Genomic DNA, 22,021 nt, shown 5'->3' with positions numbered 1-22,021 from the left:
GGCTCAGTCAGTTAAGCATCTGCCTTCAGCTCAGGTCATGATCTCAGGGTCCTGGGATCAAGTCCCAAGTCTGGCTCTCTGCTCAGGTGTCTGGAGATTGGCTGTCTAGATGTCAGGCAGTGTCCATCCAGAGTCCTCAGTGGCACTGAACACTGGACTGTGCTCCCTTGCCTTCTGCTCTGTGATCCTCTACAGGTTCCTTTGGTCTTCACCATTGCCTCTTAGCTGTTCTGCCTCTGGCCCCTGCAGATACACCAGGCAGGAAAAAAAGGATGCTTTATGGAGAAAGGGACAATCAACATATTGGAAAACTAGGGCTTTCCCTCAAATATCCAGCAGGGTATCATGTACTGGAATCTTGTCACCTGGCCACATCCAGCTAATAGGAGCAGTCAGTTATAATTTTCAGTTGTGCATGTTCTCCCCTGTTCTTCTCCCCCTAAAAAAAATGGATATTGCAAAGGTATCATAGGTTTGGGTCCCCAGAAGGAAACCCTAAGAGAAAATTTCTTGTGAAAGTAAATTATTAGGAAGATTTCCCAGGAAAAACCAGTAGGGATGTCAGGAAGTGGGTCAGAGAAGCAGTAACAGCCAAATAAGGATATAATATTACACACTGTGCACAGAGAGTAATTGGCTTAATCCTGGCGAGAACTCGTAACAATGCAGGTGATACTTCCCAGTTGTTCCAATCGTTAGGAAGGCAAATGGAATGTGATGTCTCTGCATCTATAAAGCATTGGTAAAGCCTACGAGGGGGAGCACCCCCAGCTCTCCTGTGTCCAGGCAGGTGGGATCCAGCAGTTTGAGTTGAGTGTCCATCAGAGACTCGGTTTCTGGCTGCTTGGGCGGGAACACGCCTGGAGCCAACAAAGGGACCCATGCAGAGCACTGATTATCCACTTCCTAAGGCGACCATCATCGTCCGTGGCCTGCAGTCCACATTCCCTCTCTCCAAAAGGCCGTGTAAGCACTTAGCATGAAGTTCAAGAAGTCAGTACCAAAAGGTCCCATGACGTCTTTACTATTATTTACTTTTATTATTATTTTTAGATTTTGTTATTTTAATTTAAAACACGTACCTTATGTGTCCCATTAGAGTGGGCTTCCTTGAAGGTTGGTAATTGTGTATAAATTTCAATGAGCTCTGTGACCATATACTTAATCTAGGTTGGCATAATTCTTGTTCTAGGTATTCAAATGTTTGACTTGACTGAACAATAAATTCACCAATCCAAGTGGGTACATGCAAACCCTGTCTAGCTGCTACATGATTTATATATTTATTTTTGTGTGTTTTTAAAATCTTGAAATATGTCTACTTGTTTTATAATCAAGTGGTCTTTAGACTCCCTTCTAGTACGATTACATATGGGTGGCACTTCCAACAATATTGTTTCAATATCAGATGCATTTCTTTTGTTAAAAATGATTTAAACTCTTCTCGGGGCGCCTGGGTGGCTCAGTCAGTTAAGTGTCTGCCTTCAGCTCAGGTCATGATCTCAGGGTCCTGGGATCGAGTCTCAAGACCAGCTCCCAGCTCAGCAGGGAGTCTGCTTCTCCCTCTGCCCCTCCCCCCACTAAAAAAATTTGTTCTTTCATGATGCCATACTAAATTCATCTAGGCTTTCCTCTGGTCTGTATATCTCAAGGGAAGCACATTGTGTCCTTATTGTAATCTCTCTCTCTCTCTCGGTTTTGCCAACCAAAACTTCTAAATTGTCAGTAAGACAAATTAGCATTCCAAATTATCTGTTTTAATTATAATGATTCTGACATTTGTGTGGCCATTAAACATTCTAACTTTGCTTTCCGACCCTTTTTGACCTCATATTAAATATGAAAAATCCAGTGTTGCTAGAGATTTCTCAGGTCACCTAAATAAATCTCCCACTTTTCAAATAAGAAGTTAACACTAGGATGTAGCTTGACCAATGTTATAGAACTGGGAGTGACTTAGGTTCTGGGTTAATGCAAGTGTGCTTACCTCTATACAACTACACCTTGTATAACTGAATAGTCCAATCACTGTTTTCTCCAAAATCTCCTCAAAATGTGTAATTTGGACAGTCCTTTCTAATCTGAAACCAAAATCCTTCCATAGCTCATTATGTTGGTTTTTGCTTGAAACCAGCCCTAATATTTTTATCTTATAAACCCTTTTGGGTGTCTCTTATTTCTTTTGACTGGTGAAGCCATGGATTGTGGTGCACAGAGTGGAACTTAGGTTCATGATGAAATTCTGATTGCAATCATATTAGAAGTGTTAAGATGAAGATTTAAGGGGGGCGCCTGGCTGGCTCAGTCTGTAGAGCATGTGGCTCTTGATCTCGGGGTTGTAAGTTAGAGCCCCATGTTGGGTGTAGAGATTACTTTAAAAAGATAAAGATTTAAGGCAATTGCTGAAGAGTCACCTTAGCTCATAAGTGTTCCTCTTGCTGCCACAGTAGACCTGCAAACTTGTGTGGGCCATGAGACAACTGTATCTCTCAGTGTTTAGAAATCAACAATTTTAGAATTCAGCCTCTCATGCTTTTTCTTTGTACATCTCATGGTCTTCTTACGTCCTAGTACTTGGAATGAGTCAGTACTGCTGTGTATACATTTATCAGCAGTAAGCTAGAAATTTGAAATTTAAGTGGAGCAATATGGCATTGGTACGGTGGGGATGTGTGGGTCCAAGTGGGGTGTACAATCCGATGGTAGAGCCTTCAAATATTGGATAAATACATAACTTCTTGTTTTCTTGGCAATTTAGAGTTTTCACAGCTTACGGATTATGAAGGGTTTCATAAAAAAATGCAAAGAAGTCTTGAAAGTTAAAAAATAACTAAATTTTCATAATCCCTTTGTCTATTTATTGATGTAAATAATGTAGTAGATGAGAAAGAATATGGTCTCCTCTATCACAAAGATCTAGTTGAAAAGTTTATGCCATCATTTTGTAGTTTTTTTGATTACAAAAAATTGCATATGTTTGTGTGTCTGTCTGTCCATATATTTTGTTTCTGTCTAAATTTACCTAACATTTAAATTTTAAAAATGATGGCTATTATGTGTTAAAAGACAATTTTGGATGAAATATGTAAAACAACATGTGCATAATAATTTGTTATCAAATATCTTCTTTCTAAAACAATTTCTCTTCTTGATTTTATTAGTTTTTCTTTGTTGAAAAACAATTCACTGCTGTAAGCTTTGACTAGGGGCTGGGTATACAAAGATAAAACACTCACTTTTCTCATTTAACTACCTCTCGCTATTTTGCCATAATTACATTTTTAATGCCTCATTCACACCAAGAACTCCATATTTTAAAATGATGTTTTGTGGGTCTAATTACTGTAAGAAGTAGTCGTGTAGTAGGACAGTCGAGTGTCTGTCTTCAGCTCAGTACAAACAGCTCGCCCGGGCTAAGGAGCCAGCGCCGGAAGGGAAGACTGTCTTTCTGAAGGTGGGCCAGGGCCATCTCCTGGAACAGAGAACCACACGCCTTTCCTAATGGCTGTTTCTCAGGACAAGATGCTTCCAGGAGAAATAAGGTCTCTGAGAGGACACCATGAGTCAGTTTTACGGCCAAGAATAAAAGTCTGGACTCTTTTCTCATTGTTTACTTTATAAAACTATATGACCTAGCCTCTCAAAAGAAAAAAAAAAGTATTATAAAACAAGCCTGGTGAGAAGGTGGGAAAGCATGTTTTTCTGGTATCTGCCTAAAAACAAAGACTATATGCAAATGAGCATTTGGGACCAAGATAGAAGTAGTCTGTATTTAAAATAAATTAAACTGGACGGTATAAGCTTTTTTTTTTTTTTTTTAAACAGCTTCAGGAAGTGAAAACATTCTCATCAGCCTTCTTTTGAGAGTCAGATTCTTTTATTTCATTACGGGCTGCATATGAGCTGTCAGAACATGCCAGGCTTGGTAAACCTTAGCTTAACACTAAGCCTAGAGCTTTTACAAATACAAACAAACAGGTTTTTGAATTCTAAAAATTTATGTCAGTGTTTAATAAGCCCATTCTGCTGCCTTTGAACAGAGTTGAAATTTGTGCAACACTCACTTCTTCTGGGTAAATATAATAAAGATGAGTCAACAGAAAATGAAAAATTCTGCAACAACCCCTGAGTTAGCTCACAGATTCTGCATGTGGCTTGAGGAGTTCAGCAGAAAGTAAATTATTAATATATTAATATAATTAATATTAAATAAATATTTATTAGTTCCATTTATATTGGTTTATTTAATAAGCACTTTCAACCAGAGGATTTGAAACAAAATTAGTTTTATAGTAATTTTATTAGTATAAATTTATTATACTAGTTTTTATTACTCTTTACAGAAATTTAATTTAACTCTGACTCACTCTTTATTATAATTATGATAAATAGGAATTTTATATGTAGATGGGTGTGTGTGTATGTGTGAGAGAAGATGGTCATTCTTTTGCTTTTACTACAGATGTTTTTATTCCAGGTGAAAAAAGGGTGAAAATTTTGAGATTGAGGTTTTTGTAGAAAATAAAAAAATATGTCATTATGAGATTCAAGCAAACAATTATTAATCTCTGGTTTTGACTCTACATGGTATGATGTGCATATAGAGCCATCTGATTAATATTTGAAATGGAAGTATAATAATTTAGTGATTTTTCTGTATTTCCATGATAAGGAGATTTTTTCCTAAGTTAGATATTTAGATAGAATTTCTGCAGGATTCTGAAATTATTCATTGCCCATATTATCCTAGGTATGTGTTTGGCAGTTGTGTTGGTATGTTTTTAAGAACTTATTTCAAAAATATAACAGTCCAGAAATACATACGACTGAAATGTAAAACCTGAGGCAGTGGCCAGTTCTTTCTTATTCACAATATTGTCTCCATCCCATGAGTCTGACACACAGCAAATATTCAGTAAATGAATTCTCTTCAAAATAGAGATGCAATTCAGGGTTAATCTCACCAAGTGAATGAAGAGCCTTGATGGTCAAGCAATAAAGCTATTCCCAGCAAGAGTCTATGAAAAGGTCATCTAGGTTAAAATACGATTCAGTGACATGTGAAACATATCTCTATTAGTGTAAAAAGAAATCTGTAAATGTTTCAGTTGTGTGAATGGAAAAGGAGAATTGTGACATGCCAGAGCAAAATTATATTTTCTTTCATTTTTGTCACTTTTCAGTTAATTCAAGTGTATGATAAATAATTGCTCAATAAATATTCCTTTATTGGGTCCCATGGAATGCCTGTTATGTGTTCTTACACTGTGATTCAGGATATTCCACAGGTCCTGCCCAAAGCCAGGTGTGAAATGCATACAGCTAACTTAGGATTTTTGAGAGACCCACTTGAAAGATCCTGGTATTACATGCTAAAGAACTAAAACATTACATTCTCAGTGTGCTAGACATAGGACGACTAGCATCCTCAGTGTCAGTTTTAACATGGAAGTGGAAGTGACCTCCAAAGAGGCTGGTAAACATGAAGCAAACAGAGGATGAGACATGAGTGGAGGATGCCGTTGCTAGAAGACAAAGCAGAGGAAGAGAAGCTAGGGAAAGAGACCCAGGTGTAATCTTCACAGGGCTGGGAAGACATTGTAGAGCTAGGGAAAGAGACCCAGGTGTAATCTTCACAGGGCTGGGAAGACATTGTAGAGCTAGGGAAAGAGACCCAGGTGTAATCTTCACAGGGCTGGGAAGACATTGTAGAGCTAGGGAAAGAGACCCAGGTGTAATCTTCACAGGGCTGGGAAGACATTGTAGAGCTAGGAAGCCAAGTGACCCAGGTGTAATCTTCACAGGGCTGGGAAGACATTGTAGAGCTAGGGAAAGAGACCCAGGTGTAATCTTCACAGGGCTGGGAAGACATTGTAGAGCTAGGGAAAGAGACCCAGGTGTAATCTTCACAGGGCTGGGAAGACATTGTAGAGCTAGGAAGCCAAGTGACCCAGGTGTAATCTTCACAGGGCTGGGAAGACATTGTAGAGCTAGGAAGCCAAGTGACCCAGGTGTAATCTTCACAGGGCTGGGAAGACATTGTAGAGCTAGGGAAAGAGACCCAGGTGTAATCTTCACAGGGCTGGGAAGACATTGTAGAGCTAGGAAGCCAAGTGACCCAGGTGTAATCTTCACAGGGCTGGGAAGACATTGTAGAGCTAGGGAAAGAGACCCAGGTGTAATCTTCACAGGGCTGGGAAGACATTGTAGAGCTAGGAAGCCAAGTGACCCAGCATCACTCCTATAGTCCACTGAGGGGCGGTGCCAGGGAAAATAGAGGGATGTCAGTTAAAGCACAAGTACTACTGTTTATTTTTTCTTAATATAACTAAGTAGGGTCTATATCATTTAGCTTATCATTTAAAATTTCACAAATCTGTGCTTGAACATGCTTTTATTCATAAATATTTTGATATCATAAACATAATGTTTATTAACAATGAAAACATATTAAAATAAAGAAAAAAAATTATAGGAAAGGGAATTTCTAAGTTCTCTTCACCAAATAGCATCATAATAAACATGTTGGTGACTTTATTTCCATTTTATTTTAATATAGTTTGTGTTGGTTTATTTTCGGGTTAAGGACTGATGACTTAGTAAGCATAATTTTTCAGCCTGTTTTTTGTCTTTTTTATTGTGATAAGAATACTTAACATAAGATCTACCCAAATAATGAACATTCAGTATTTATAAATAAATATTAAATATTTAAATATTTAAATTAATGTTTAATATTAAGCATGAACTGTAGGTGCTGTGCCATGCAGTAGCACTCTGGAACCTGCATAACTGAAACTTGATACCAGTTGAACAGCAGATCTCTATCTCCAGCCCCTGGCAACCACCATTCCACTCTGTTTTATGAATCTGACTGTCCTAGATAGCTCATGTAAGTGAAATCATGCAGCACCCATCTTCCTGTAACTGGCTTATTTCACTCAGCATATTGTCCTCCCTGTCCATCCATGTTGTTGCAAATTAGATAGAGTTCCCACCTTTTTAAGGCCAAATAATATTCCACTGTATGTATATACATTTGATTTATCCATGCATGTGTTGGTAGACATTTAGGTTGTTTCTGTATCTTGGCTATTATGAATGATGCAGCAGTGAACATGGGGTATGGATACCTCTTCCAGATCCTCGTTTTAATCCTTTTGAATATATACCCAAAAGGGAGAGTGCTGGATGATTTAGTTGTTTCATTTTTAATTTTTTGAGGAATCTCCATACTGTTTTCCATTGCAGCTGTACCATTTTACACTCTGTCCAAACACTGTACAAGCGTTCCAATTTTTCTACAACTTCAATAGCACTTCTTTGTTTTGTTTTTTCTTTTTGTAATGACCATCCTAATAGGTAGGACGTTTTGATTTGCATACCCCTGATGATTAGTGACCTTGAGCTTCTTATGTTCCTGTTTGCCATCTTGTGTCTTCTTTGGAGAAATGTCTATTCAAGTCCTTTGCCCATTTTTTAACTAGTTTGTTTATTTTTTTGCTATTGAGTTGTAAGGGTTTTATATATACATTAAATATTAAACCCTTATCGGACATGTGGTTTGCCAATATATTTTTTTCCTATTCCACAGGTTGCTTTTTAATTTTGTTGATTGTTTCCTTTGATGTGCAGAACAATCTAATAGTACAGTATATGTTAACTTAATTGAATTTAAATAAAGAATAATAATAAATAAATAAATAAATAAAATCTGACATTCAAATTTAATTGAGTATCCTATGGAAAAAATAGGGGAGTAAATTGTATGTAAATTATTTTCTAACTCCCAAGGCAGTTTTCATAGATAAATTTGCTCTTTGAGCTAGAAAATGTATTAGAGGTATGCAGTCTATTCTCAAAATCTTTGTCCAGGAGCAGGGAGAGCATCCTCTGTTCTCAGAGCTCCTTCTTCTGAGTAGTATAGAATCTCCTACTGAACTCATCTTTGTGTCTGAAGTGTACATGAAGTTTTTTTCCTGCAAAAGTAATTGAAACAGCACTCCTGACAGTGTGTTTTCCCAATTACAAATGACAAGATATTTGCTTATAGCACATTAAATATGAAACCCTGTCTCTACTAGGGCTTCTATATTCATCATACGGACCAATTCTCTGGATGGAAAATGCAGATACACATTAAAAAGGTCAAGTGCAGGTAGGGAGGGTGGTGGATGCAGCTTTCACTTTTGAATTATTTTTTTCTTTTTCCCAAAGGCTAGACTATCAACTTTTAGCAGATGACAATGATTTTGAATATCTGAAAGTTTCTACTGTTTCTTTTTTGTTTTTGTTTTGCTTTTTTTTTAGTATATCAGATGGCTGTTCAGCAGTTATATAATAGCCACCAGTAAACACATAGAGAAGAATGGTCTCCATTCAATCATAGATGTGAACTTGTATATAGTATGATAGTGTGATTTGTTCACACACGGAGCAAACTTGAACTCAGGCTCAGCCACGTTTAGTTAAACCTTTGTCACTTAGCCAAACATTTGTGAATGAGGAATAAGAGTGTTGTAGCCATGAAGATTATGGAGTTGTTTGTAAATACAGCATTATCACAGCAAAAACCTAATTCACATAACTCATACTAATATTGATGACTTAGGAGTGGAGGCAGTATAGTTTAGCTAAAGAATTGTAGTTATCAATCCTGTTCTGGATATACCCCATTAGAAAATGGGATTAAGGCAAAATTCTCAATTAGTAACTAATATTTCCAAACATTCAGTTTCAGAAATCATGCATGCAAATATGAGTTAGCATTAACTTGAGGATAGTTTTGGAAACCAATTTATAATACATCTTATTTTATATATCATATTTTTCCTGAATCACAGATCACAATAACATAATATCCATCAGCAATTTATATATGTGTAATCAATGTATCTAATTTAATACATATATCTAAATGAATACACATAGATATTTTATCATACTATAATGTGGTATTCAACACCTCACAGATATGAATTTTTTCATGCACATCTTGAAATTCACACTAAGGTTTAACAAAGATCTTTGCACAGAATAACAAACTAACATATGTACGTTTATATATATATATACATATATATAAATTTAACTTAGCATATGTATATGTTATATGTTATATATATTTATAAGTACTTATATAACACATATGAATATATACTTAACATTAAACCAGAGAATATAATAATCTTTCCATTAGTGCTTTAAGGAACAGAAAAAAATTATTCACAAGTCAACATTCCCAGTCTCTTTGATTTGCAAATTTTTTGTTTTATATTTTAATAAATATATATTGGACAAAATGTAATTTTTTCAGTTGCAGTTTTGAAAATACTTTATTTATGAACAATAAAAACATACTTGGAAGGAATTTTGTTAGGTTTCTGACAATGTTGATTCATATTTATCTTTTCAGTTTTTGAAGAAACCAAACTCTACCTTCAGATCAGATTTAGTAATAAATTGCTTCATGTTATTATTTATGAATAATCCAGTCCTTCTAATTCTATGGTAGGAAAACTGTCAAATCTTGGATTCCTGACAAATTAACAACAATTTATTTCTCTCTCTTTGTGTTAAAGATACATGAATGTGATTTTCATGAAAGTCAGTTTTTTCTTGCAAACCCTTGCAGTGATTGTAAAGAAGTAGATCCAGTCAAGAACTTTCTTCATTCAAGCTTTTTTTTCTTTTCTAATAACAACTGACCAGGCAGCAGTTATATTGGTTGACCTACACGTGTTCATGGTTAAAGCTCTGGGCTCTTTTTTCTCTTGCATAGGTGTCCTTAGTGACAACATAATCCTCACCTATGTTCTGGTCAGACAGAGACACTTTACTTTGTCTTGTAATTCTGGCTGACTGTAATATAAAAATCTAAGATATGCCCAACATATCATATGATGGACATGATAAGGATAAAATTATGTTTAAACATTTCATGTAGTGACTCAAAATGACAAGTACTAAAATTGTCCATGCATAATGTTTATATTACTAGGTGAGTAATTCTTTCACTTTTCATTCATTCATTCATTCATTCATTCATTCATTCAATGGGTTAGTGAGTCAATCATACATTAACCTTAAAGTCAATGGGATACAGTGGAAAATGTGGCTTTGAAATACGACTGAGTTTGAAACCCACTTTTACTACTTCTTGGTTTTCTAACCTTAGGCAACATATTTAACAGTTTTAGATCCCAATGTTCTCTTCCCAATAGGGGAAATAATGCACATCTTATCATATTTAAAAAAAGCAAATTATGCCATCTAACAGGTCTATTATGTTGTGAGTAGTCTCTAATACATTTGATTGCTTTGCTCTAGTTTAGTAGGATATTGTATCTTCCCTGTTCTCTTTACTACCTGATACACATTTGCTAAATTCTTTCTTTTCTTCAAAATAAAAAGAAAACACATGATAAAAATTATTAGATTTAATTCAATGCAGAAAGCTCACTAACATCAAGGGACACCAAGTTCAATCACCCAGAATATATGTGCATTAAAAATGAAATATTATTTTTTTCTCTATCCCTTTGTTCTCCAAGTATTCAAAGCCCTGTGGAGTGACAATACCAGATGGTGCATAAGTGGAAGGGAACTCCTTGTGTGGCACATGGAGGAAGAGAAGGGTCTCTACTGTTCCTCAGTTCTATAGAGACATCAGGAAAAGATGCAGGCAGCCGTACGTTCTTCACAATGTGAAGCAACCTGCATTTCCATGCCATGGTTTCAGTCTTAGGTTTTCCTCACCACTATCTGCTTTTTTTCTCATTTATTCAAATTGTGGGTGGGGTGAAAATTTCCTTTGTTTATCATTTTTAAGAAATCTAGTCATTGTAGAAGGAAATAAAACATTCATATACAAACATCCAGCTGTTTTCAAGATGACACTTCTGATAATATTCTTTTTTTTAATTTCATTTAATTTTATTATATTATGTTAGTCACTATACAGTACATCGTTAGTTTTTTTTTTTAAAGATTTTATTTATTTATTTGAGAGAGAGAGAGAGAATGAGAGATAGAAAGCATGAGAAGGAAGAGGGTCAGGGGGAGAAGCAGACTCCCTGCTGAGCAGGAAGCCCGATGCGGGACTCGATCCCAGGACTCCAGGATCATGACCTGAGCCGAAGGCAGTCGTTTAACAAACTGAGCCACCCAGGCGCCCACATCGTTAGTTTTTGATGTAGTGTTCCATGATTCATTGTTTTCATATAACACCCAGAGCTCCATGCAATACGTGCCCTCCTTAATACTTATCACCTGGCTAATCCATCCCCCCACCCCTCTCCCTTCTAAACCCTCAGTTTGTTTCTTGGAGTCAATAGTCTTTCATGGTTCATCTCGCCCTCTGATTTCCCCCACTTCATTTGTCCACCCTTCTTTTTTATTTTTTTAAAGATTTTATTTATTTATTTGAGAGAGAGAGAAAGAATGAGAGATAGAGAACACGAGAGGGAAGAGGGTCAGAGGGAGAAGCAGACTCCCCGCTGAGCAGGGAGCCCGATGTGGGACTCGATCCTGGGACTCCAGGATCATGACCTGAGCCAAAGGCTGTCGCTTAACCAACTGAGCCACCCAGGCGCCCCTTGTCCCCCCTTCTTTATCCATTCATCTGTTGCAAGGCATCTCAGCTCTTTCCACAGTTTGGCTATTACAGACATTGCTGCTATGAACATTGGGGTGCATATGGCCCTTCTTTTCACTACATCTGTGTCTTTGGGGTAAATACCCAGGAGTGCAATTGCTGGGTCATAGGGTAGCTCTACTTTTAATTTTTTGAGGCACCTCCACACTGTTTTCCAAAGTGGATGTACCAACTTGCATTCCCACCAACAGTGTAAGAGAGTTCCCCTTTCTCTACAACCTCTCTAACATTTGTTGTTTCTTGCCTTGTCAATTTTTGCCATTCTAACTGGTATAAGGTGGTATTTCAGTGTGGTTTTGATTTGAATTTCCCTGATGGCTAATGATAGTGAACATTTTTTCATGTGTCTGTTAACCATTTGTATGTCTTCTTTGGAGAAGTGTCTGTTCATGTCTTCTGCCTATTTTTTGACTTGATTATTTGATTTTTGGGTGTGAGTTTGAGACGTTCTTTATAGATCTTGGATATCAGCCATTTGTTTGTAGTGTCATTTGCAAATATCTTCTCCCATTCTGTGGGTTGCCTCTTTGTTTTGTTGACTGTTCCCTTTATTGTGCAGAAGCTTTTTATCTTGACGAAGTCACAAAAGTTCATTTTTGTTTTTGTTTCACTTGCCTTTGGAGAGGTATCTTTTTTTTTTTTTTTGCTTACATAGACTTCTTCTTCTTCTTCTACTTTTTTTTTTTTTTGAGATGTATCTTGAAAGAAGTTGCTGTGGCCCATGTCAAAGAGGTTATTGTCTATGTTCTTCTCTAGGATTTTGATGGATTCCTGTCTCACATTGAGATCTTTCATCCATTTTGAGTTTATCTTTGTGTATGGTGTTAGAGAATGGTCCAGTTTCATTCTTCTGTATATAGCTGTCCAATTTTCGCAGCACCATTTATTGAAGATACTGTCTTTTTTCCATTGCATATTTTTTCCTGCTTTGTTGAAGATTATTTGACCATAGAGTTGAGGGTCCATATCTGGGTTTTCTGTTCTGTTCCATTGGTCTATAGGTCTGTTTTTGTGCCAGTACCATGCTGTCTTGGTGATCACGGCTTTGTAATAGAGCTTGAAATCAGGCAATGTGATACACCCAGCTTTGTTTTTCTTTTTCAACATTTCCTTGGTGATTCATGGTTTTTTCTGATTCCATACAAATTTTAGGATTGTTTGTTCCAGCACTTTGAAAAATGTCTTTGGAATTTTGATCAGGATGGCGTTGAAGGTAGAGATTGCTCTGAGCAGCATAAACATTTTAACAATGTTTATTCTTCTGATCCATGAGCATGGAATGTTTTTCCCTCTTTTTGTGTCTTCTTCAATTTCTTTCATGAGTGTTCTGTAGTTCCTAGAGTATAGATCCTTTACCTCTTTGGTTAGGTTTATTCCAAGGTATCTTATTGTTTTTGGGGCTATTGTAAATGGAATCGTTTCTCTAATTTCTCTTTCTACATTGCATTGTTAGTGTATAAGAAAGGAGCTGATTTCTGTGCATTGATTTTGTATCCTACACATTACTGAACTGCTGTATGAGTTCTAGTAACTTGGGGATGGAGTCTTTTGGATTTTCCACATAAAGTATCATGTCATCTATGAAGAGAGAGAGTTTGACTTCTTCTTTTTCAATTTGAATATATTTTATTTCTTTTTGTTGTCTGATTGCTGTTGCTAGGACTTCTAGTACTATGTTGAACACTAGTGGTGAGAGTGGGCATCCTTGTCGTGTTCCTGATCTTAAAGGAAAGTCTCTCAGCTTTCCCCCCCTTAAGATATTAGCTGTGGGTTTTTCATAGATGGATTTTATGAACTTGAGGAATGTTCCCTCTATCCCTATACTCTGAAGAATTTTAATCAGGAAAGGATGTTGTATTTTGTCAAATGTTTTTTCTGCATCAAGAGGACCATATGGTTCTTCTCTCTCCTCTTATTGATGTGTTCTGTCTCATTGATTGATTTGCGAATGTTGAACCACCCTTGTATCCTGGGGATAAATCCTGCTTGGTCATGGTGGATGATCTTTTTAATGTATCGTTGAATCCTATTAGCTAGGATTTTCTTGAGAATTTTGGAATCCATATTCATCAGGGATATTGGTCTGAAATTCTCCTTTTTGATGGGGTCTTTGCCTGGATTGGGGATTAAGGTAATGCTGGCCTCATAGAATGAGTCTGGAAGCTTTCCTTCTGTTTCTGTTTTTTGAAACAGCTTCAGGAGAATAGGTATTATTTCTTCTTTGAATGTTTGGTAGAATGCCCCAGGGAATCCATCAGGCCCTGGACTCTTGTTTTTTGGGAGGTTTTTGATCACTGCTTCAATCTTGTTACTGGTTATTGACCTATTCAGGTTGTCAATTTCTTCCTGTTTCAGTCTTGTCAGTTTATAGGCTTCCAGGAAAGCATTCATTTCTTCCAAGTTGCCCAATTTATTGGCATATAGTTGTTGATAATAATTTCTAATAATTGTTTCTATTTCCTTGGTGTTAGTCATGATCTCTCCACTTTTATTCATAATTTTATTAATTTGGGTTCTTTCTCTTTTCTTTTGGATAAGTCTGGCCAGTGGTTTATAGATCTTATTAATTCTTTCAAAGAACCAGCTTCTAGTTTCATTGGTGTGATCTACTGTGTTTCTGGTTTCTAAATCATTGATCTCTGCTGTAATCTTAATTATTTTTCTTCTAATGTGTGGCTTAGGCATCATTTGTTCCTTTTCTAAACATTTTGGGAGAAAATCATAGGGTGGGAAAAACTCAAATCTTCCATGTTATTTCTTCCCACAAAAACAACAAAACAAAGAAAGATTATTTGATAGATACATATATATACATATACTCATATATATATGCCAATACATATATATTTGTTCAAATGTTATTTGATTTTATAGCCCATTTAAATAATAGATTGTTCGGGGGGGGGGCAGAGCAAGATGGCGGAGGAGTAGGAGACCTGGATTTCGTCTGGTCTCAGGAATTCAGCTGAATAGGGATCAAATCATTCTGAAAACCTATGAACTCAACAGGAGACCAGAGAAGAGAGTAGCAACAACTCTCTGAACAGAGAAGCGACCACTCTCTGGAAGGTAGGATGTGCAGAGAAGTGAATCTGAGGCGATATTCAGAAGGATGGACGGCGGGGGAGGGGGCCTCCGTCGGCCGCTTCTGGCAAGTGATAGAGCCGCAGAGCACAAAATCGGAACTTTTAGAAGCCGGCTCCGCTGAGGGACGTCACTCCAGTGGCTAAGTGGGAGGTGGAACCCTCGCAGGACAGTGTGGTCTCAGGACCCTCGGGGTCACAGAAAGACCAGGGGTGCCTGAGTGCACCAGAGCTCCCAGGTATTGGAGCGGGGAAGCCAGCTGCAGACATGGAGCCGAGGAGTGGGCTCTCAGCTCGGGGTTGTCATAAACTGTGATCTGTGGCCCAGTTGGGCCACTGCTCCTCCAGCAGGGACCCAAAAGCGGCAGATCCGGGAAGACTCCCCTTCCTCTCCCGGGAGGAGCGGCGCGGGAGCGCACTGCAGGGATCTGCTGGGTTTGGAGACTCCACACAGGGTCGAGTTCCAGAGATAGAAACACTCGGTCACAGGCCAGGTAAGCACGGAGTGCAGCCGGAGACCAGGGAGGCGGGAGTGACTGCTTTTCTCTGGGGGCGCACTGAGGAGCGGGGCCCCGAGTTCTCAGCTCCTCTGAGTGGAGATTGGGAAGCCACCATTTTCACCCTGGTCCTCCAAAGCTGTACCAGAGCTTGCAGGGAACAAAAGCTCCTGAGAGCAAACCAGAGCAGCTTCCTTAGCCCGGACCGACAAGGGTGGGGCAATTCAGCCTCCAGCAAAGACATTTGGGAACCACGGCGACAGGCCCCTCCCCCAGAAGATCAGCACAAACAGCCGGCAAGCCAAGACCAAGTTTACCTATCAAGGAGAACGGGAGAACTCCAGTGCTAGGGGAATACTGCACATAGAATTCATGGCTTTCTTTTACCATGATTTTTTAGTTTTTCAAAGTTAATTTTTTTAACTGTTTTTTAATTTTTCTTTTTCCCTTTTTCAACCAACATCTTATCAATCCTTTTTTTTTAAAAACCGTTTTTTATTTTTCTTTTTAGAGTCATATTTTATCCCTTCATAGTAGTTACCCTTATTTTTGGCATATATATATAAGTTGTTCTCTCTTTAAAATCTTAAGATACAGTTTCTTCTAACAGATCAAAATATACCCTAAATCACTAGTATATGGCTTTGTTCTAGTCTCCTGCCTGATCACATTCTCTCCCTTTTTTTTTCCATTTTTTTAAAATCTTCTTTCTTTTTTCAAACAACTTCTTATCAATTCCTTTTATAAAATCTTTTATAATTTTCATCTTTACAGTCATCTTCCATCCCTTCATTGTATCAACCCTTATTTTGTATATATATGTCTTTCTTCCTTTAAAATTTTAGGAGGCACTTTTTCCTAACAGACCAAAATACACCCAAAATCTAGTGTGTGGCACTGATCTATGCACTAGCCTGATCATATTTGATCATATTCTGTTTTTTTTTTGTTCTGTTTTTGTTTTATTTATTTTTTCTTTTTCTTTCTTTTCTCTTTCTTTCTCTTTCTTTTCTCCTAGTTTCAGGTCTTTTCTGATTTGTATAGAGTATATTTGCTGGGGACGTTGTTAACCTGTTAGCATTTTGTTCTCTCATTCATCTATTTTCCTCTGGACAAAATGACAAGACGAAAAAAATCACCTCAGCAAAAAGAACAAGATGTAGTACCATCACCATGGACCTACTCAATACGGACATTAGTGTGATGTCGGACCTAGAGTTCAGAATTATGATTTTAAAGATACTAGCTGGGTTTGAAAAAAGCGTGGAAGTTACTAGAGAAACCCTTTCTGGAGAAATAAAAGAACTAAAATCTAACCAAGGTGAAATCAAAAAGGCTATTAATGAGGAGCAATCAAAAATGGGGGCACTAACTGCTAGGATAAATGAGGCAGAAGAAAGAATCAGCGATATAGAGGACCAAATGAGGAAAATAAAAAGGCTGAGAAAAAGAGAGAAACAACTACAGGATCACGAGGGCAGAATTCGACAGATAAGCAATACGATAAGATGAAACAACATTAGAATAATTGGGATCCCAGAAGAAAAAGAAAGAGAGAGAGGGGCAGAAGGTATATGGGAGCAAATAATAGCAGAGACCTTCCCTAATGTGGGGAAGGGAACAGGCATCAAAATCCAGGAGGCACAGAGAACCCCTCTCAAAATCAAAAATAATAGGTCAACACCCCAACATCTAATAGTAAAACTTACGAGTCTCAGAGACAAAGAGAAAATCCTGAAAGGAGCTCGGGAGAAGAGATATGTAACCTAAAATGGTAGAAATATTAGATTGGCAACACACCTATCCATAGACACCTGGCAGGCCAGAAAGGACTGGCATGATATCTTCAGAGCACTAAATGAGAAAAATATGCAGCCAAGAATACTATATCCAGCTAGGCTATCATTGAAAATTGAAGGAGAGATAAAAAGCTTCCAGGACAAACAAAAACTAAAGGAATTTGCAAACACGAAACCAGCCCTCCAAGAAATACTGAAAAGGGTCCTCTAAGCAAAGAGAGAGACAAAAAGCAGCACAGATCAGAAAGGAACAGAGACAACATACAGTAACAGTCACCTTACAGGCAATAAAATGGCACTAAATTCATATCTTTCAATAGTTACCCTGAATATAAATGGGCTAAATGCCCTAAACAAAAGACACAGGCTATCAGATTGGATTAAAAAACAAGACCCATCAATATGCTGTCTGCAAGAGACACATTTTAGACCCAAAGACACCCCAGATTGAAAGTGAGGGGGTGGAAAACCATTTACCATGCTAATGGACACCATAAGCAAGCTGGGGTGGCAATCCTTATATCAGACAAATTAGATTTTAAAACAAAGACTGTAATAAGATGAGGAAGGACACTATATTTACTAAAAGGGTCTATCCAACAAGAAGATCTAACAATTGTAAATATCCATGCCCCTAACATGGGAGCAACCAATTATATAAGGCAATTAATAACAAAAGCGAAGAAACACATTGACAACAATACAATAATAGTGGGGGACTTTAACACCCCCCTGACTGAAATGGACAGATCATCTAAGCAAAAGATCAACAAGGAAATAAAGACTTTAAATGACACACTGGACCAATGGACTTCACAGACATATTCAGAACATTCCATCCCAAAGCAATGGAATACACATACTTCTCTAGTGCCCATGGAACATTCTCCAGAATTGATCACATCCTAGGTCACAAATCAGTTCTCAACCAGTATCAAAAGATTGGGATTATTCCTTGCATATTTTCAGACCACAATGCTTTGAAACTAGAACTCAATCACAAGAGGAAAGTCGGAAAGAACTCAAATACATGGAGGCTAAAGAGCATCCTACTAAAGAATGAATGGGTCAACCAGGAAATTAAAGAAGAATTAAAAAAATTCATGGAAACCAATGAAAATGAAAACAAAACTGTTCAAAATCTTTGGAATACAGCAAAGGCAGTCCTGAGAGGAATGCATATAGCAATACAAGCCTTTCTCAAGAAACAAGAAAGGTCTCAAATACACAACCTAACCCTACACCTAAAGGAGCTGGAGAAAGAACAGCAAATAAAGCCTAAACCCAGCAGGAGAAGAGAAATAATAAAGATCAGAGCAGAAATCAATGAACTAGAAACCAAAAGAACAGTAGAACAGATCAATGAAACTAGGAGCTGGTTCTTTGAAAGAATTAACAAGATTGATAACCCCCTGGCCAGACTTATCAAAAAGAAAAGAGAAATGACCCAAATCAACAAAATCATGAATGAAAGAGGAGAGATCACAACCAACACCAAAGAAATACATCCTTGGGCTGCAAGGCTGGTTCAACAACCACAAATCAATTAACGTGATACAATACATAAACAAAAGAAAGAACAAGAATCCTATGATCCTCTCAATAGATGCAGAAAAAGCATTTGACAAAGTACACCATCCTTTCTTGATCAAAACTCTTCAGAGTATAGGGATAGTGGGTACATACCTCAATATCAGAATATCCATCTATGAAAAACCTACAGCGAATATCATTCTCAATGGGGAAAAGCTGAGAGCTTTTCCCCCAAGGTCAGGAACGCGGCAGGGATGTCCACTATCACCACTGCTATTCAACATAGTATTAGAAGTCCTAGCCACAGCAATCAGACAACAAAAAAAATCAAAGTCATCCAAATCGGCCAAGAGGAAGTCAAACTCTCACTCTTTGCAGATGATATGATACTTTATGTGGAAAACCCAAAAGACTCCACCCCAAAACTGCTAGAACTCATACAGGAATTCAGTAAACTAGCAGGATACAAAATCAATGCACAGAAATCAGTGGCATTCCTATACACCAACAACAAGACAGAAGAGAGACAAATCAAGGAGTCGATCCTATTTACAATTGCCCCCAAAACCATAAGATACCTAGGACTAAATTTAACCAAAGAGGCAAAGGATCTGTACTCAGAAAACTATCAAATACTCATGAAAGACATTGAAGAAGACACAAAGAAATGGAAAACGTTCCATGCTCATGGATTGGAAGAACCAACATTGTGAAGATGTCAATGCTACCTAGAGCAATCTACACATTCAATGCAATCTCCATCAAAATACTATCCACTTTTTTCAAAGACATGGAACAAAAAATCCTAAAAATTTGTATGGAACCCGAAATGACCCCAAATAGCCAGGGGAATGTTGAAAAAGAAAAGCAAAGCTGGCGGCATCACAATTCCAGACTTCAAGCTCTATTACAAAGCTGTCATCATCAAGATGGTATGGGAGTGGCACAAAATCAGACATATAGATCAATGGAGTGGAATAGTGAGCCCAGAAATGGGCCCTCAACTCAATGGTCAACTTATCTTCGACAAAGCAGGAAAGAATGTCCAGTGTAAAAAAGACAGTCTCTTCAACAAATGCTGTTGGGAAATTTGGCTAAATGTCTTAGCCAATGTGGGTCTTATTTCAGCCACATGCAGAAGAATGAAACTGGACCATTTCTTTACACCACACACAAATATAAACTCCAAATGGTTGAAAGACCTAAATGTGAGGCAGGAGTCCATCAACATCCTAAAAGAGAACAGAGGCAGCAAACTCTTCGAACTCACCCGCAGCAACTTCTTCCTAGAAACATCGCCAAAGGCAAGGGAAGCAAGGGTAAACATGAACTATTGGACCTTATCAGCTTAAAAATCTTTTGCACACCACTCTGGAAAACAGTATGGAGGTTCCTCAAAAAGTTGAAAATAGAACTTCCATATGATCCAACTATTGCCCTACTGGGTATTTACCCCAAAGATACAAATGTAGGGATCTGAAGGGGTACGTGCACCCCACAGTTTATAGCAGTAACGCCCACAATAGCCAAACTGTGGAAAGAGCCAAGATGTCCATTGGCAGATGAATGGATAAAGAAGAAGTGGTATATATACACAATGGAATATTATGCAGCCATCAAAAGGAATGAGATCTTGCCATTTGCAATGACATGGGTGGAACTGGAGGGTGTTATGCTGAGTGAAATAAGTCAATCAGAGAAAGACATATATCATATGACCTCACTGATATGAAGAATTCTTAATCTCAGGAAACAAACTGATGGTTGCTGGAGTGGTGGGGGTGGGAGAGATGGGGTGGCTGGGTGATAGACATTGGGGTGGTTATGTGCTATGGTGAGCACTGTGAATTGTGCAAGACTGTTGAATCACAGATCTGTACCTCTGAAAAAATAATGCAATATATGTTAAGAAAAAAAAAGAAGAAGATAACAGGAGGGGAAGAATGAAGTGGACTAAATCAGAGGGGGAGACAAACCATGAGAGACGATGGACTCTGAAAAACAAACTGAGGATTCAAGGAGGGGGTGGGGGGATGGGTTAGCCTGGTGATGGGTATTAAAGAAGTCACGTTCTGCTTGGAGCACTGGGTGTTATGCACAAACAATGAATCATGGAACACTACATCAAAAACTAATGATGTAATGTATGGTGATTAACATATGTTTAAAAATAAAAGAAGATAGCAGGAAGGGAAAAATGAAGGGGGGAAATCGGAGGGGTAGATGATTGGACTATGATACTATGGACTCTGAGAGACTATGGACTCTGAGAAACAAACTGAGGGTTCTAGAGGGGAGGGCGGTGGGTGGATGGGTTAGCCTGGTGATGGGTATTAAAGAGGTCACATACTGAATAGAGCACTGGGTGTTATATGCAAACAATGAATCATGGAACTCTACATCAAAAGCTGATGATATGATGTATGGTGATTAACATAACATAATAAAATTAAATTAAACAAAAGAATAATCAGAAGGACATAGTTGATCTCTAAATACATTTAATGCTAAACTTTTCCTAATTCTTTTCAGACTTTTGAAAAGGTACATGTTTTATATGACTGTTCTTCTGCTATGTAGCTCTAAAATACGTTTCAGATATCCTTTTTAAATTTCCTTTATAAATTTTAAGATCAATTCTGAATTCTTTTCAGGTTTCATCCCTTAACACAAAATCCCCAGCATCACACTTTTCTTCTGGTCTTTTTTCCTTTACTATGATTCCCATTGCACAAAATGGATGTTGTGTCTGCCATTATTTCCCTTAGGCTTCTGTTGGATTTATAAACATTCTGATAATTGTGTTCAGTAATCTTTTGCAATGCCTGATCAGTTGTATTGATTTTCTGTTTGCGTACAGATTCCCCATCAGCAGTGCATTTGTGAATCTATTTAATGTGCTCTTACTGTTTATCACTGATCTTAAAAGCATCATGGTATGTGAGTACTGAATTTATCTATTTTTTTTCAATTTCATCAAGGTGGTTGGTATTTTTGTGTAAAAATATTTAGAAATTATGAATTTTTTAGGAAGGAAAATAAATGAGCATTTAGATATAGGAGTATATGGCTTTCAGTCAGGCTTCAAGTGAGTTCCTACCTAAGAGTAATTAACCTATTTTGATGAAATTTAGGGAAGCTGGAGAGAGACTAACCCTTACAGAAACGTTTTAAAAGAACATACTAGGTACCATATGTGTATTTATTTATTAACATAAGAATCTGTTGGACAATTATAAGTATCCAAAGAAGAACAGCAAAATGTCTTAGCCAATGTGGGTCTTATTTCTCTGGGCAGGCAAGCAAACAATGAATATAATATGACAAAAATTCTCTAATTATGCATGAATGAGTTGAAGAATTGAAGAGGTCTTTATTACATGACTGCTCATGGATGACTTAGGTAATGAAATACCATAATTATTGGTTTTAAGTTGAATATTTAAATGACTA

The sequence above is a fragment of the Eumetopias jubatus genome, unplaced genomic scaffold (genome assembly GCF_037043125.1).
Source record: "Eumetopias jubatus isolate StellerSeaLion01/CBP00866 unplaced genomic scaffold, mEumJub1_p1.0 scaffold_2, whole genome shotgun sequence".
NCBI classification, from domain to species: domain Eukaryota; kingdom Metazoa; phylum Chordata; class Mammalia; order Carnivora; family Otariidae; genus Eumetopias; species Eumetopias jubatus.
Note: the sequence above shows the minus strand (reverse complement) of the source record.